Genomic DNA, 17,243 nt, shown 5'->3' on the forward strand with positions numbered 1-17,243 from the left:
ATTAGTTTTTCATTTCGTGATAATGTGTAGAAGAGCAAAAGTCTAAAAAAAATCAAACTGGCATAACTGCAGCGATTGTTGTAGTGTGCCTTTTAAAAGTCCAGTTTTACGATGTTGTCCCGTCACGCAACATTTTCTTTTCAGGGGAAGCAAGTACTTTATGGTTCATTCTACATGACATTTCTTTGTAGGAAAATTAATTATCTTTCCAAATATGTAATAACATTGGGGGGTTTCTTCTTTTATTTTGCCACTACAGCCAAAACGCTGAAAAAAACTTGGGATTTTTTAAAAAAAGGAGCCGAACAATCGGTCATCACAGTTTTTTTAAGCATATTAAATCTACCATCAAAAACTCTGTTTCTTTAAGCCTTGAATCGTGTTTGATTTATGAGTAAAGTTTATCAAACATTAAACTTTTGAAGCTATATTTAAAAAATGTATTTTCAGTTTAAAAAAAGTCTAGCGTGACGTCACAGTCTCACATACCCCCCCTCCCCCCCCTCTCCCCCTTGTCACACTTTGTCACACTTGAGACAACCCCCCCTCCCCCCCTAGAGCGTGACGTACTTTATGGATGACGCCTTATAAAATATTTACAACGATCTAAAACAAAATTTTATGTCATATTTTTAGATATATTGAAGTCTATTTACAAATCACTTGAACAAATCAAATTAAAAACTTTTCTTGACAGTGGAGTTCAGCCATCAAACTACATTTTACAAATCCTACACCTTTTCCCATTTTTAACCCACAGTGTGAAGGCATGTCTGGTGTTGTGATGGTTCAATTTGTTCGCTTACGTCAATATGCACACCACTCGGCCGGGACGTTATGTTAATGTTTTTTTTTTCTCCTCTTCCCCAACGTTCCCCATACCCACTCGACTATCCCGACGACGGACGTGCTGAGCCACTTTGAAACTCTCCGAGGTTTAATCGATTGGCACTGCGATATGCTTTTCTATAAAAAAAAGCAAACCCATGCGAAAAGGATTCGAGCTTCGGCGTTGAGTAAAAAAAAAGGATCATGTTCTCAGCGTGTATAGATGTGTTCATGGAAAACTGCCACATAGGCTGTCGGAAAAACCCCACCTCTTCACGTGTTTTGCTGAGCAGGGACCTTTCGAGGCACCGATCAACGCTATAATGGTTCATACTTAGACAGTAAAAACATTTATAGCAGGTAAAATTTTATATTTTATGTTCTAATTATAACGTATTTCTTATAATTTTACCAGGTTTTCGAGTCAAGCATACAGTTTTTTTTCACTACTGTTTTAAGAGGATATTTTGCCATCCATTTTTTTCAATGTGGCAACTTGTTACCTACACACTCTGAGTGGGGCGTCCGAACCGTGGGGACAAGTGTGCTTGAGAGATTGATTTTTAAACAAGCAAAACATGAATGTTTAATCACTCGAAATTGTCGACGTCTATCGGAAACGCGCTGTCACACTGGTGTCGAACTCGTCGAGTAATACTCGTGGGAGCGCAGATTGATACAGGTGCTCGACAATCCGGGAACACTTTTCGATGTAGAGCACTTTTTGTGTTGTCATCTTCCAGGAGATTGATTCGTATTGTGTGCTTTGAGTGCATTGGGAAAGCGTTGAAATATTGCAGAGCTTTTTCAAAACAAAACCAAAGCTATTGTGCATGGAGCACTAGGGTGTAATAACATAATTAATTTTCCAGCACAGCACTTTTTCAGTTCCTTTTGGGGTCCTAATCACCCTCCCAAAATTTGGGAACAATTGGTTTTGTCTTCGCTTTGCGCAAAGCGATTGAAATTTGTATGGAAATTACTATGGGAAAACGTACTTTTTTGTATTTCGATTTTTTAAATTTTCACGTTTCACGGTATAATAAAACCCAGCACATAAAAAGTTGCGCTGAAATGTGCTCTACAACTTTCCCGAAGAAAGTATGGTGCTAAAATGCTTCTGAAAAATGATATAGAGTTTTTCAGAAAAAAAGATAAAACGATGTCTTGAAAATCACTTTATCTGCCAACACTGCCATAGCACACGCTGTGGGTGGTGTTCAGTCGGGGCTTTTCTTTCTCCTTGTTTGTCTGTGGTTTAGAAAGAAAATGTTTTCTGATAGTTTCTTTATAAAATTGGAAGTAATATTCTAAACACATTTTTTACGTAACCACCGTTATTCTACAATGTGACGTAAGCGCCAAATTGTGAGATTTTATAGCTTTCAGTGGCAATAAAAATATAATTGATGTTTCTTCAATGTGGACAAATTATTTTTATGATGGTTCATTTTTTTCATAAATTATGTTACTTATTTGAGAATCTGCGTTTTGCTTAACATGACGTAACTTTGTTTACAAACTAACATTGGGGTCATTGACATTGTTTTACTTGAATTACATTTAAAACATTTATTTTATGTCATGATCAGAACAGTAATATTACAGTGCGAAAACCAAGATTCAATTTTCATAATACTGTGGTTGTATACGTGAGTTTTTGTGTGATCTTGTGTGCGTAAGATTGGGCTTAAAAGCTTTGAAGGGTTAGATCAGCTGTTCGATTCCCTTTTTTTAAGTTGAGAAACGTTGAGTTTTTTTCTGTAAGGTGGTTTGAGAAGTGATATCTGTGCCAGCATGAAAAAAAGAACAAAAAAGCAAAGCAATCCACTTTAACGACCCCCGGGTCTTTTGTGAGCTCCAGTGTTGAAAATCTGACGTCATTCGGTCAAGAAACGATCAAAGTATACTCAGAGGGCCTTTCTTCAGGCAATCGTTATTCGCTCGAAGTGATTTTTTTTCAACCTTGGTGAGCTCTGTTGCAAGTTTCTGCTCATTTCTAGGCGTCCGAAGGTTATGTGTGGTGAGTCACCCAAAACCTCTTTTACGCAAATGGACCGACGTTTTACTTCCCCATCCGATAGAAGGCCAGGAGGATAAGGCAGGAATCGAACCCGCGCACTACAGCAACTTAGGGATCGGCAGCCGAAGCCACTTACCACCGCGCCACGAGGCCCTGATAAAAAGAAACGGTTGAGAAAAAAATTATTACGTTCAGATTTTCAAATTCCGTTTATTAACCACGTGCGACCGAAACTTCCGAAAATGTTATTCCAGGAAGTTCTTTAATGCGCATTTCATCTTCATCTTGTGGAAAACTTCAAATGAAGGTTTGCTTCCAAAATGTTTTGGGAAGTTTATTGAGCAGGTGTATGCCGGGATTTGAATTCAAGGCAAAGTTTCATATGGGTAATTCTCTACCAACTCACACGAAATCGGGAAAAGTTGCCCCGACCCCTCTTCGATTTGCGTGAAACTTTGTCCTTAGGGGTAATTTTTGTCCCTGATCACGAATCCGAGGTCCGTTTTTTGATATCTCGTGACGGAGGGGCGGTACGACCCCTTCCATTTTTGAACATGCGAAACAAGAGGTGTTTTTCAATAATTTGCAGCCTGAAACGGTGATGAGATTGAAATTTGGTGTCAAAGGGACTTTTATGTAAAATTAGATGCCCAATTTAATGGCGTACTCAGAATTCCGAAAAAAAACGTATTTTTCATCGAAAAAAAAACACAAAAAAAGTTTTAAAAATTCTCCCATTTTCCGTTACTCGACTGTAAAAATTTTTGGAACATGTCATTTTATGGGAAATTTAATGTACTTTTCGAATCTTTATTGACTCAGAAGGGTAAATTTTTCATTTAGAGCAAAATTTTTCATTTTAAAATTTCGTGTTTTTTCTAACTTTGCAGGGTTATTTTTTAGAGTGTAACAATGTTCTACAAAGTTGTAGAGCAGACAATTACAAAAATTTTAATTTATAGACATAATGGGTTTGCTTATAAACATCACGAGTTATCGCGATTTTACTCAGGTACGCCATCAAATCGGGCGTCTAAATTTACATAAAAGTCCCTTTGACACCACATTTCTATCTCATCACCGTTTCAGGCTGCAAATTATTGAAAAACACTTCTTTTTTCGCATGTTCAAAAATGGAAGGGGTCGTACCGCCCCTCCGTCACGAGATATCAAAAAACGGACCTCAGATTCGTGATCAGGGACAAAAGTTATCCCTTAGGACAAAGTTTCACGCAAATCGAAGAGGGGTCGGGGCAACTGCTGTGTGAGTTGGCGGAGAATTACCCATATGCAACATAAAATTTAAAACAATTAAAATGGTACGTTGATTTTTTTCTTTTTTTATCATGAACAAGCCTTACCCGGCAAACTTCGTCCTGCCCTTTTTTTGGTTTCCTAACGTTTCTTGCTTGTTCGCTAATTCATCCTCCTGTGATCAAAATATGATTTTACGCAGCTTTTCCCATACAATCTGCAGATTTTCCGGAATCGGTTCCAGAGTGGCCAAAGTTGTCACTTTTTGGCGTAGAAACCTTCCTTGGACTTATATGAGGACCGGCCCGTGGCTTAATGGCTACGGCTCCCGCCTCATAAGCGGAAGGTTCCGGGTTCGATTGCCGACCGGTCTCGTTGAAATTATTTGACTATAATTGAACTTTGAATATGAACAAAAAACGCATGAAATCAGGTGGGATTCGAACTCACACCTTTGGATTGGTAATCAGATGCTCTAGCCACTCGGCCACCGAGGGGTTAACACCCCTTGAGTGAATTAATCCGTAGTGGTGAAATAATGTCACAAGGTCATATACTAAATAATACAACAATCCCTCTCCCAACGATTCCCCTACACACACACCACACACCATATTCTATAAATAACTCGAAGTGGTTGGTACGGTATGTCCCCACTTCTTCTTCTTCCCCTGATGATTCCATGAAATGTGGGTTCCGTTCATAGAATCTGTCTCTTGCGGTTAATGCAACGCAGTAGGCCGGGCCGCTTTAGTGAGTGTAATACATTTCGGGGGTTCTCGAAAGTACTGCAATCATTAATAATGACAAGAAAGAACTCAAGGCGTAATCTAACCATAAGTTCTTCCCGGATGCTTTCTTCGGACTGGCTGCGCTTGTGTTCGATTAGATTAGATTAGATTAAAAACCTTCCTTGGACTTATATGAACCCAACGCAACAAAGAGCACATCGATCCAACGTTCCGTGTTGAATTGATTCGCGTTCGAACAAAACAGTCGATTTTTTTTATATATATAAATATAGATTGAACCATTTTATATGATTATTTTACAGTCGATGTTCAAACATTTGGCGTTTAGATCTCATTGAAAAATAAAATCGGCAAGGCTTTTGCCAAAACCGTATTGCTTGAACTAAAATACCGTGATAAGTAAGATCTTATAAAATTAGGCTGAAATTTCCCTGAAAACCACAAAATAAAAATGTCGGTTACGTCATGTTAAGCAAAACGCAGATTCTCAAATAAGTAACATAATTTATGAAAAAAATGAACCATCATAAAAATAATTTGTCCACATTGAACAAACATCAATTATATTTTTATTGCCACTGAAAGCTATAAAATCTCACAATTTGGCGCTTACGTCACATTGTAGAATAACGGTGGTTACGTAAAAAATGTGTTTAGAATATTACTTCCAATTTTATAAAGAAACTATCAGAAAACATTTTCTTTCTAAACCACAGACAAACAAGGAGAAAGAAAAGCCCCGACTGAACACCACCCACAGCGTGTGCTATGGCAGTGTTGGCAAATAAAGTGATTTTCAAGACATCGTTTTATCTTTTTTTCTGAAAAACTCTATATCATTTTTCAGAAGCATTTTAGCACCATACTTTCTTCGGGAAAGTTGTAGAGCACATTTCAGCGCAACTTTTTATGTGCTGGGTTTTATTATACCGTGAAACGTGAAAATTTAAAAAATCGAAATACAAAAAAGTACGTTTTCCCATAGTAATTTCCATACAAATTTCAATCGCTTTGCGCAAAGCGAAGACAAAACCAATCGTTCCCAAATTTTGGGAGGGTGATTAGGACCCCAAAAGGAACTGAAAAAGTGCTGTGCCCATCAAATTGGGCCATCTTTCATTTTTTCCATACAACGATATTACACCCTAATGGAGCACACTAAGACTTTTGTATTAGAGACATCGTTTACGACTACAACGAGCGTGGAATCAGCCCCAGGTCACATAAATGTCCCACAACCATTTTTATTTTTCATTTATTGGATTGTTTTGGCAAAAACATCAGTGCAGTAATTATCCTAAGCTGAGATATGGGGTACCTTTCAACAGCTGACGCAACCATTTTTATAATTTAAGAATTATTGATGTAGTTGGGACCGTGGTGTAGGGCTAAGCGTGGTTGCCTATCACCCAGTTAGCCAGGGTTCGATCCTAGAAGGTCCCGGTAGCATTTTTCGAGACGAGATTTGTCTGATCACGCCTTCCGTTGGACGGGGAAGTAAATTTTGGCCCCGGTCTAACCTAGAGGTTAGGTCGTTAATTCAGTCCAGGTGTAGGTGTCGTCTCCCTTGGTCTTGCCTCGGTGCAGGCAGTTGAACTAACAATCCGAAGGTCGTCAGTTTGAATCACGGTGGATGGAAGCTTAGGTGTAAAAAGAGGTTTGCAATTGCCTCAACAATCAAGCCTTCGGACACCTAGTTTTGAGTAGGATTCTCGTAATCGAGAACGCCAAGGCAATGCTGTAGAGGAAGTAATTTGATTTGATGTTTTTGTAGATGTTAATTCAATCTCAAATGCTTTTTTTGAGAATTTTTATGTTGCTCTTGTTTTTAAATAAATTTATCACAATAAATTGGCCTGCGCATAAATAACAACATTTTCTTATATTTTCAGCAGTGATAGAGCATCAAATTTCCCGCCCAGGAAAACAAATTCTCCGTTTTCCGGGAAATTTTATTTCTTTTCGGTAATTCCCGAAATTAAAGCGAAAGTATAAGGCTGGTACAAATTTTATTTAAAGTTTTTTTTCCCCCTCCCCTCCCCCCCTTCAAAGTTGGCCCATAAAATCAGGGGGTAAAAAAAATATATTTTTTTCAAAAAACTTCAATATATCAATGTAAATTTAAGTGCAATCAGTTGAAATCAATTTAAAATGAATTCCCCGGCGTTCAAAATATTTTTTAGCATGTTTAGGTTAGTTTAAAAATCTCTTCATTTTTAAAAATTTTCGATGTTAATTATCGCAAAAAAAAATTTCGCAAATTTTTTTGAATTTTTTCATTTTGAAAACTAATGATTCCACCTCCGTGTACGCACGAGAGCAAGCAGCAGTCAAGTGCTCAGTGCTCTATAGTTTTTACGAAATTTTCCGCCGTAGTCTACCGTGATTATCCGCGAGTTTGCTCCTGCAGCATGCCAAAGGCCGGCCGTGGCCGTGGCAGTTCGAGTGCGGCCTCGAAAAACCCGCGAAGTTCGTCTACCGGCCGTGTGCAAAAAGGTAAACAAGCCAACGCCGTGTCGACCGCCATCGCGCAGGGGAGCGTGAGCGCAGAAGGCATCGACAAAAAGTTGCTACATCCCGGATATGTTCCAAGATCACCAGTGCGAACCCGTTCCGGTACTTCCGGTGCCACGACCAACACGTCAACATCCGCCAACATTCCTATCAGGAACGAGTTCCAGATGCTGAGCGACGACGAAGAAAACAACAACAACACCGACGGTAGCAGCACTACCGACGACGATGAATACGATGGACGTGCACGGAAGAAAGTGTCGACGTCAAAAACGAACAATTCTCCAAAGGAACGTAGACCACCTCCAATCTATGTTTTGGACACGTTGACGGACGATATTGACGAGTTGCTGGAAGGCCTCGGATATTGTCTGAAAATCGGTAAGTCGTCAGTGCAAGTCTACACATTTGACAGCAAGAACTTCGACCTGGTTGTGGAGAAATTGAAGAATAAAAACTTCAAGTTCTACACATTCGACCCCGTGCAGAAGACTGCCGTGAAGGTCGTTTTGCAGGGGTACCAAGACCGCCCGATCTCCGACCTAAAGAAGGACCTCTCGGGTGCTGGAATAACGCCGCGTGACATAAAAGTCCTCTCGCGGAAGACAACGGTCACAGGTACACACACACTGTACCTGTTGTACTTCGACCGCGGCACCGTCAAAATTCAAGACCTGCGGAAAACTAAGGCATTGGACGGTTTTTGGGTAAACTGGCGGTTTTACTCAAAGAACCCGACGGACGCAGCGCAATGCCACCGTTGCCAGAAATTTGGCCACGGCTCGCGGAACTGCAACCTCCCGCCCCGCTGCGTGAAGTGCGGTGGAACACACCTCTCGGAGGCGTGCGCACTGCCGTGCAAGGCGGACTTGGGGGACAAGGCAGAGCAAACCAAGGCGCGCATCAAGTGCGCCAACTGTGGAGGTAACCATACCAGCAACTACCGTGGATGCAGCGCACGGAAAACCTACCTCGAGGAGCAGGAAAAGAGGAAAAAGAAAGCAGCAGCGTCCCACCCTCCTCAGCGAAGTACGAGCGTAACCGTGCCGGCTGCTGGTCATCGTACGGTTCCAGCGGACAACCCAGCGTTCCCTCCTGGATGGGGTCGATCGTTCGCCAGCGTGGTCGCTGCCGGTAGCGGCAATGCGGCCCAGCAAGAAGTCACCGGGGAAGACCTCTTTACCCTGCCGGAGTTCTTTGCTCTCGCGGGGGAGATGATGACGCGGTTCCGGACCTGCCGTAACAAAGCGGAGCAATTCCTGACCCTTGGGGAGCTGATGATCAAGCACATCTATAATTGATTAAATTTTGCTGTGATCTAGTTGTAAGCTTTTTCTATTCCTATCCCCTATCATTAGCAATTGCGTAAGTTTTTTGAAAAATTTTTCTTACTCTTGTTTGTGCATTTAATTAACAGTAATAATTGCTCTAAACCGAATTAAGACGTAACACACAGCTGAAATGAACACAAAAACTCTGTTAGGTTCATAATATGTACACATTGTAATTTGATTATTCACAAATAAAACCGAATTGAATTGAAAAAAACTAATGATTGCAAAACAACTGAACTAGTAATATGCATTTTAAAACACTTTTTCAATGCAAATGATGAAAATGTGGCTTGTTATTTCAGTATTTATATTTTTTTGATTTTTTTGCCAACCCCCCCCCCCCCTCGACTCCGGCCACAGCCGAGGGACACAAACTTTGAAAAATATTTGCATGGTCCTAAATTTTGAACATTTTGATACCATTTATTTTAATGCTCTGAAAAAAAAGTTAAATTCCATTTATTGTTGAATGGACCATCGTTTTACTTCCCCATCCGATAGAAGGCCAGGATGATAAGGCGAAGAATTAATCAAATTAGCAGATAATTTGATATCAAGATTTATTTCTGATTATATTAATTTCTGAAACATCTCTGGAAAATAAAACTATTTCATTTCGTCGCCATCGTGCTAACTTGTCGTACGTGCATTTTGGGCCAAATTGAGTTAAGAACGCCATTTTGTGCAACTCACAATGCCTCACCTTTTGACCTTCACAGATCCCCAAAATTCGATTTCAATCCTGAGATATTCAACAAAAACCGAAAAAACTCCGTGCATTTTTGTCACTTTACATATGAAAGTAGTTTCAATCTTGTCGTGCTATCTTGTCACTCCATGAAAATTGATGTAAGTGCGACAAAAGGCCAAAGGGATTTCAGGCCAAGAAAGTCAGGATGCGTTTGTCGCACGTACAAGCTAGACTACCGTAAACATTTGTAATTATAACTCGGGACTCCAGCATCCAACTTCAACCAAACTTTGGGACAATGCACAGAATGGTCAGCCAAACAAAACGTGTTTGTTATTGTTTACATTTCGTGCTCTCGTTTTTGTATATTCAAGGTCAAACATTAAAACGCGTTTTTCTCGGAACGTCAAAATGGCGGGTGCGACAAGATAGCACGACGACGTCGATTTTGGGTAAGCTTTTTAAAGAGGTGTTATTTCATTAAAAAAATATTATCCCAAAAGCAAGATTTTTTTACGTTTTTGTTTACCATTAAACAAATCAAATGTTTTTCAAGAAGTTACAGTTTGAAGTAAAAGATTTATGGAGCACCAGTGCAACAATGGGTGTTAGAGGGTTAAATATGTTAAAAAGGAAGACTGATTGTGGAATGATGCAAATCTATCATATAGTTTAAATCATGTTTTTGTGCTATGAAAAAACATTCAACCACAGTGAATTATAATCCATGAAAACCATGTGGGATAATAAAACCATGAAAAATCGGCGGCATGAAAGTATATCAGAATCTGCATGAAAACTGTTCTCATGCATTTTTTGCGATATAGGGGTATGACATTTTTGCCCGTTACTGACAATTATCGACATTACCGACGGCTTTATGGTTGTATTTCACAAAAAAAAACCCTTTACAGATCGAGGATTGAACCACCAACTTCTTGATTATTGATCCGACACGCTACCACCGCGCCATGGACGCTTGATGAAATGTGAGTGAAAGAGCACCAACATACTCTTCTCTTTGGAGTGTTGCTCGGGGACGGGCCAGCATTATATGTGTTGGTGAGAACTGCAGATCGCTGACATGTTTACACGCGGGCAAAAAAAAATGAGCTATGAGCTTACTGCAAAAAATGTGTCATTTTCTGCAGCAAATCCACTGTTGCAGATCTTGGGATATATTTTTCCTTTGGGTGTAGAAATACTACTTTGTATTGGCTGAAAGAAGCACAAATACTGCAAAAATAAATTAAAAACTTGCTTCAAATATTTGAGAACTTTGAGTTGTTGGCAGCAAGCTTGGCCGAATGGTTACGCTGTCCACTTTGTAAGCGGAAAATCATAGGATCGATTCTCATCTGATCCAACCTTCCATCGGATTGGGAAGTAAAACGTCGGTCCCGACCTTAGCTGTTGTTAAACCGTTAAGTCATTCCAGGTGTTGGAGTCTTCTCCCCCGTGTAAGAACAAACAACACAACAAACCAAGTCTGCTCCGGAGGAATCGCTGGCGGTGGTTGGACTCGCAATCGTAAGGTCGTCAGTTCGAATCCTGGGGTGGAAGGTTCCTTGGAGTAAAAAGAGGTTTGGGTGCTCTCACTATTCAAGCCTATGGACTCCTAGGTTCGAGCAGAAACTTGCAATAGAGACCACAAAAGACCCGGGGGTCGGTAAAGTGGATGTTTTGATTTTTTTTATGTTGAGTTGTTTGAAGTAAAACAAACACGAGAAGTTAGATATGTAAGGGTAAACTATAAAGCTGTACTATTTAGTTCAAAAGCTGAAACCAGTTTTAGAAAAGTTATTTGCCATTAAAAACATAATTTCTGAATTTTGTATCGCTTCAACTTTATGTGTTATGTGAAACCACATTCTGTCAAAATGGTCACAGAGGTTTCAAAAGAAATTTTGTGATTGTGGAGTATGGAATCGTTTTACTAACTTTGATAAGGGACCATCCATAAACCACGTGGACAACTTGGGGGGGGGGAGGGGGGGTTCAGCCGTTGTCCACGCTCCACACAAAAAAAAATCTTTTGTATGACCATTGTCTACTAGGGGAGGAGGGGAGTCTTAGATTTGAAAAAGTGTCCACGTATTTTATGGATGGTCCCTAAACACAATAGTTATTTTAACCATTGAAGTCACTGTTCTGTAGGGATCATCCACAAACCACGAGGATACTTTTTTTTGTAAACCTCCTCATGGACAATTGTCCATACAAAAAAAAAAAACTTTCGGAGGACAAAGTTTTGACATGCTATAGTGTTGGAAGTGAAGTTTTTCAAATATCTCGGTACTTTTCGATCAGTTACATAATAGTAGTTTATGCAACAAGTTGCAAAAAGATGATTTTTTCAGCACGAGTCGTAAATACGACAAGTGCTGAAAAAATCAAGTTTTGCAACGAGTTCCACACAACATTTTTTGCAATTCCGAAAAACACTCATTGAGTGAAATTTTAAGTCAAATTTTCATGTATTTTGTCGATAAATCGTTTAAATCAAAAAAATGTTGAAAAGTGTTACTTTTCGAAACAAGTTTATTTTGAAAAGTGTTGCTTTTCGGTTCTGTTATTTTTGGTACAGAAAAGTAGGCTATTTCGTCGTTCAAGAATGACAGGAAAAGTAAGTAGTTTCACGACGGAATTGCAAAGATTTATATTTTTAAAGATTTGTATTTAGACATGTTTTTGCCAGAAGCATACCCCAATCGAATAGCTGCCAAAATGACAGGATTTGTTTTAAGAATACATTTTTTCAGCAAAGTTTGGTGTACGTAACACCAATTGAGAATTCACCCCCAGATTCAATGTCATCTGGTATATCAAAAACATACGTCCCTCAATAAAGCGCGGTCATAACGAGTTGACAAGTTATGGTCAATGTTTTGCCACATTACAATAAACATTGGATTTTATAACCTAATTATATTTTTTTCGCATGGATTTAAATAATTATCAATTTAACAGTTAAGTTCATTATATTTAAATTATATTCATTGTTAATTATTCCAATAGCACCCAAATTCACAGAATCCATAAACACTGCCATCGTTAAAATATTTACACATCTAAACCATCAACTCATTCTTCAATCAACTGCGAATCTTTCGAACATCCACATCCCGTTTCCAGCACCAGTGGTGTTAATTTGATTGCCAAGGATTTATGTTTCTCTGATCGGGGAGTTGCTTCGGAAATTTATCCACCATGGCAGCAGATGTCTCTGGCCGGCGTGCCGGACAAGAGAGCACCGAAAAGCACCGCCGTCACGCGATAAAAGGCGGATTTTATGAAAACAGATTTTTTTTTGTTTCGGCTTGTGGTTATAATTTATTCCATGAATTTTCAATGAACTCACTTGAGTGCTCAATTAAAGGATAACACCCGCAGGAACCGCCGTCGCTGCCGCCGCTGGTCGAGATGAAAATAACCGCTTTTTATCACTCTAGTCAAAATTACTGCACGACGTCACTCAGTGGATCACTTAAAATCACTTTTCATCAGGGCCCATTAACGTGGCCTTCCCTCCCCGGCGGGGAACTTCCATCAAACTTGATACATTTTCACACGATTATCGCCGTTTGCCGGAAAAAGCACTTCGCTATGCTCTTCATCGATTACATAAACTCGATTTTCATTCCTAATAGCGCCTCTCCACACTTTTCACTGTCACTTCCGGTTGTCACTTCCGTGTTGCGAGGACTCCCGGCCAGAACGAATTGACACTGTGTCAGCGTGTCTTTCCCCAGGGCTATTGAGCACACATACGCTCAGACAGCAATCATAATCATTATCATTGTCATCATCATCACTCTCGGATGGTGTGTGCCTTCAGCCTCGGGATAGCATAATCATCATCATCATTCTAGTCACACCACCCCCACATATGATTCTACCGGAACGGAAACGACCCCGGTGTGATGGCCGCAAAAAATGATGTGGAAATACACAGAAAAATTCCACCGCACACCAACGTTGGCTCCGTTGGTGTCCTTAATCGCCCGAGCTGCTATAAATTATCGCTATTTTTGCTCGTTATTCCTTCGCTGCTCGAAGCACTCCGTTTTTCCCCCGGCTAATCCTGTTCCACACTTCCGGAAGCCACCCGCACACTTACGCACGCACTCGGACACTTACTTCCGCACCGCGTGTCGTCACAGTAGGCGATGCCAGTGCGGTCACCTCCTACAACGCACGCACGAACGCACGCAAATCCAAAGCCTGTTCAGGTTTGAATCCCGCCGCCAACGACGACGACGAGCAAAAACGCGCGCGCGATGACTTCGAAAGAACGACGCACGACTACAACGACAACGACGAACGCGCGTCTCAGCGTTTCAAAGATCACGAAAGTACTAAAGAGCAGCACCAGCAAATCACAGTTCCGTCGACGTTTCCAACCGTTTTCCAGCTGTTCCACGGCCCATCGACAGTCTTCGGCGCGGTTGCGTTCGGTATTTCCTTGGCCCGAACAGCCGTGGCTCTCCCTTTGGGACGCCTTCGAGAAGATATGCTGCGTTGTGCGCACGCTCTCGTGAGCGAACGAACGATGCAATGGGTTCGGAGAGCTTATGCCGGGAAATCCATGCTGGGAGAATGAACACTATTCACTCATTGCAGCTTCATTCATGAATAAATAAGACGTTTGGAGAACATCGCACGCAACATATGCTTGTGATGCATCAACCGATTGAGAGAAGAGCATTAGATAAAAGCATTCTGATAACAGGTTTGTAGTAGAGGTAGGCATTGAATCAGTGAACATGGACATGCTGGCGCGTAGTGAATGAACTTTTCGATTAACTTATGCGGTTCGAGAAAATAATGAAAGGAGATTCATTGTGATCTGCTGGAATTTCAGTGCATGATTTTCTATACGGATAGAAATCCTGCAAGCAAATCCGGTAGCACTGTGTTGTTGAATTCGACAACATGGAAATGTTTCCAAAATCGTCAACATTTTTTTCGATTATGAACAACAATGTTATCGATTTTGAATACATTTGCAACGAAATCGAGAAAAATGTTGACGATTTTAGAAACATTTCCACATACATACCTATAGGTGTACTGAGCTCATTTTGGAGCTCATATTTCAAATATGAGTTTGAATTGATGAGACAGGACCTGATATTTGTTGAATTACAGAATGTAATTCCATCTATTACCTAACGTTCCGCATAACAGAGCGTATCCACACAGAAAAAAAATATGGTAATATTCATCAGGAAATAGTGACTGAGTTTGTGTTTATTCACCAGTTCAGTGAATTTTTATGTAATAATACTCAAAATAGGGGTAATATTTATCCAACCAAAATTAAAACCTTCCAAAATTAAACTTTTTTTTTCTGTGCATCGACGTGTGAAATGGATGGGTGTAAGATAATTTTGTATAATTCTGCAATGTTTTATATGAGCAGTTCTCTACGGAATCGGTCTTAGACATTAGAAAATGGTGGATTGTTTGGGTGAGACTTAGAAAACATTTTCAATTTTCCTGTTTTTTAACCTTTGCATGGCAATATCTCAGCAACCATGGGTCGTATCAACAAAGATCAATAAAGCAAAATATAGAGAATTTTCTCAGCTTTTCAAAAATATTTTTTTCAAAGGTGGGCAAACATGGACACTAATTTAAAAAAATGAAAAACTGCTATTATTTTCAAAAAAGTAACCTAAAAATGGTTATAACTTGAAAACGATGCACTTTATCAAAATTTCATTAAAGTACTTTTTGATTGCAAATTCGATTTTACATCGAAAAATGAAGTTGAAAAATTTTTGCGACCAATATTTGGATTTTTTTAAAAAATCTGTATTGATTCAAAAAATCATAACTCGGTCAAAGATTTTTTGCCCATTCTGGAAATTTCTGAAAAGTTGGCATTTTATGTCCTGTAAAACATATCAAAAAATAAAAATAAAAATAGTGTTTTTTTGCAAATCAAGTTTTAGTAACAAAAAATTAATTAAAAAATCACCATTTTTTTTTACCGTGTATCATTTTTTTTCAGTGTAGTCCATATCCATACCTACAACTTTGCCGAAGACACCAAATCGATCAAAAAATTCCTTCAAAAGATACAGATTTTTGAATTTTCACATATCATTTTTTGTATGGACAGCTGCCAAATTTGTATGGAAAATTATATGGACAAACTAATGATGCAAAATGGCTTCTTTGGGCATACCAAAGGCACCAAAAAAGTTTCAGTCGGATTAAAAAATACAAAAAAAATCGAATGACCGAAATCTCAGAGAATTGCTCTATAATAACAAGTAGAAACAGGCAAATAATCTTTTCTTATATTCGGGGTTCAGTCCTTTTTTTTATTTCCATACAATTCGCAGATTTTAACTTTTTAGCATGATAGAATCTTTTTTGCTTCTCATTTTACAGTCCTCTCCGTTTGTGGTGGAATGCATAAAAACGAAATTTGGCATTAAAACGGTACATTTAGAGCCTATTATTGATTAGCTTTTTTCATAAAGGAAATGTGCATAAGGGTGGATACGTTTTTCAAAAAGTTCTCCGATCAAGTTTTAGTATGGTTTCCCTTGAAGGACATACCCATAGGGGCTCTCATGCCAAATATCAGCACACTTGGTTGAAAACTGTTTTTTTTTTCGATCAAAAAAAGTTTTTTCGGAATTTAAAGTCCCTTCGACACTAAATGGTAAACATATTTTTAAAAGCTTTTGTTTCCCCCCCCCTTCAAAATCAGCCCAAAAATCAAAGGGCAAACAAATATTTTTTTCAAAAATCTTCAAAATTTCAAAGGAAGTTCAAGTGCAATCAGCTGAAATCAATTTAAAATGCTTTCGCCTGCGTTTATAATCATGTTTTGAATGTTTGGTTTTATTCAAAATTCGTTTGAACAACTAAACTAGTGTAAAATGCATTTAAAAACACTTTTTGCCTTCCTCACCTCAATGAGGAAAGGCTATAAAATCACTCAAAAAATGAACTTCGTTGTTTGACCTCGTAGACCCACCATCACGTATCCATATCGACTCAGAATCAAATTCTAAGCAAATGTCTGTGCTTGTGTATGTCGGTAAGTCCGTGCACCTTAAAAAAATGCACTCGATTATCTCCGGACTGGCTGAACCGATTTGGACCGTTCTGGTCTCATTTGATCCGTCTTGGGGTTTCACAAGACCCTAGTAAATATTATGAAGTTTTGTAAAGTATTTCAAAAGTTATGCTAAAAAATCGATTTTAACAAAAGTCCGGAAGATTGTAAAAGGGTGGTTTTTGTAAGAAAACCCGTCATGCTATACATTTTTAGAAAGGTATTTAAAAGCAGAAATTTGCAACAGAGACAACAAAAGACCCGGGGGTCGTTAAAGTGGATTGCTTTGTTTTTTTTGCATCCTCATACAAGTAACAGTACAATATCGACATCGTTGACATTACTTAAAATCCCACTAAGCCATCCCATTGAGGAAGGGTAGGGTAGAGTAGTCATCAATGAGACACGGGGAACAATGATACAATGGCTCTTACAAGTCGTATTTTCAACCAATCAGGCTCATATTTGGAGTAAAGGTGTGTCTAGTAGATACACGTCTGCCATATTAGTGGCTTTGGTTATGGACGCTCCCTTGAAAAGTTATCCATGAATGTTTGATTCGTTAGTGTTAAAGTAAATTATGAACAAAAATTACCTTTTCGCACGTAGGCTGCCTTTAGAGCATGAGCATGAGCATGAGAGACCACCCATGGTTGTCCTTCTCCGTTGCTGAACAGGACCGTAATATTCTATCAATACAACCGGTCATACGCTTCAACGATCTAATGGTGTTTCCCTTATCAACAGCATGTATGAATGCGCTGAA

At 39.3% G+C, this 17,243-nt stretch overlaps 1 protein-coding gene across 1 annotated transcript in view; it reads right to left on the reverse strand.

Moving 5' to 3' along the window:
- LOC120425820 (titin) overlaps nt 1–13,761 on the reverse strand; it is a 222,520-nt gene extending 208,759 nt beyond the window's left edge. The window contains exon 1 of the mRNA XM_052706601.1: nt 12,758–13,761. The gene's annotated coding sequence lies outside the window, so the exon portion shown is untranslated. The remainder of the gene's footprint in view (nt 1–12,757) is intronic.
- Nucleotides 13,762–17,243: the final 3,482 nt, after the last annotated feature.

Source organism: Culex pipiens, chromosome 1 (assembly GCF_016801865.2).
Source record: "Culex pipiens pallens isolate TS chromosome 1, TS_CPP_V2, whole genome shotgun sequence".
Lineage (NCBI taxonomy): Eukaryota > Metazoa > Arthropoda > Insecta > Diptera > Culicidae > Culex > Culex pipiens.